Source organism: Meles meles, chromosome 12 (genome assembly GCF_922984935.1).
Source record: "Meles meles chromosome 12, mMelMel3.1 paternal haplotype, whole genome shotgun sequence".
Classification (NCBI taxonomy): domain Eukaryota; kingdom Metazoa; phylum Chordata; class Mammalia; order Carnivora; family Mustelidae; genus Meles; species Meles meles.
In genome coordinates, this window is record NC_060077.1 from 41,348,552 (window position 1) to 41,350,292 (window position 1,741).

At 41.0% G+C, this 1,741-nt stretch overlaps 1 pseudogene; it reads left to right on the forward strand.

Annotated features, from left to right (window-relative positions):
* Positions 1-276: 276 nt before the first annotated feature.
* On the forward strand, positions 277-364 carry LOC123954777 (annotated as a pseudogene).
* Positions 365-1,741: the final 1,377 nt, after the last annotated feature.

The following is a 1,741-nucleotide window of genomic DNA, read 5'->3' on the forward strand; positions in this document are numbered from 1 at the left end:
TGCAAAACGTGCCCTCCCCATTACCCACCACCTGTTCCCCCAACCTCCCACCCCTGACCCTTCAAAACCCTCAGGTTGCTATTTTTTAATCTAATTTTTCTTCAAACCAACCATGCTATGACCTAATCTCTATTCTCAGCAAACAACTTTGACTCTTACCGTACTAAGAAAAAAACAGGTAGAGAACAATATAGTGGGAATTCTCACAACGTCCTATAGCTCTGTGCTTAACTTCATTGGCATTCCTGATTCCCCCTTCTTGGTTCTCACTGTGAGCTGCTCCTTTTGGCAGCACATATACAGAAACTGGAATGTTACAGAGAAGATTAGCATGGCCTCTGCGCAGGGATGACATGCAAATTTGTTCTCACTGTGGCACAATGAGAACCCGGCCCCCTTCCAGGTTTATCTTCCCTATTGTCTGCTGGATCTCATCCAGTTTCACCTTCTTAGGATCTAGTCTATTAATCATCCACTTTCTTCATTCTATGTTATTATTTCCCTCTTTAAAGGAATCCTAGCCATGACACCTAATTACATTCAATATTTCTGTCTTAACAAAAGAAACCCTTCCTGGATCTGGCTTCTAGGTTGACACGGCTGGCAGCCTAGGCTCTTCCTTTCCCTTTACTGTCCAGCTTTGCTGAAGCTTCGCTGTTTCCTGCTTCACTTTTACTCATTCTTCAAGCCACTGTAATTGGACGACTATTCTCCATCTTCATGGAAACTAGGTTTGGTAACGTCATCTATGACTATTCTGTTTCAGTACCTAATGGTCACTTCCAGGTCTTTATCTTGTTCGACTTCTCTGAAGTATTTGTATTCATAAGTGTATCTGCTATTTAAAATATTCTTTTTGTCATCTTCTGAGATTTCACACTTTCTTTGATTTTCTTTCCACCACTTTGCCTACCCAGTCTCAGCATCCTTTGCCAGTTCCTCTTCCTCTAATGTGGCATTCCCCACGTTTCTATCCTGGGATTTTGTCCCTTCTCAATTCGTCCTCTTGGGGGATAGTAACAACTTCCACAGTTTCAGTTAAGGATAGTGAAGCCCAGCTTTACTCTGATTCCTAAGGCTCCACAGACCTCTGCCCAGTAGATAACTTCCCTTAAATGTCTGCTTAGCCTTAAGAGCTCAGTGTATTTCCATACAAAGCTCTCAGCTTCTCCCAAATTGCCCCCCACCCCATTTATCCCATCCAGCCAGGGGGCCCATGTCTTAGCTGCTAAACCCAAAAAAACTGGCAGTTGCTTTAGGATCTTACCTTCCCACAGATGTGCACTATCAATGTATCTAATCACCTCTTTGGTGATTGCAAGGGATGCTAATGAAAGGGAAGAGGAAAGCAAATGCTAAGTTAGGGACCACCTAACCTCAAATCCTACAAACTAGTGTAATTACTCTGGCTTCTTCTAAGACTTAATATTCACAAAAATTAAGATTTTAACAACATAGGTGTTGTGAGTTGGCTCGCATATTCGGGTGAACTTCATTTATATGGAATTTTTTTCCCTCTCCTTTCAAGGTCAAATGCTTATGGGTTCTAATTTGTACCTAAAATTTGTATCCTTTGCTTGTGAGAAGACTGTGAAACTCTTCATTTGATTAACACTACATAATATGCTTTTCAAGTTGTCAGGACTGTAAATATTCAAATGAAAAAGTCATTGTGCTTTAGTAGCATGTGCATCCTTTGTTCTGGATAATGAGCACAAATATAAAAGCCTAATTATCACTG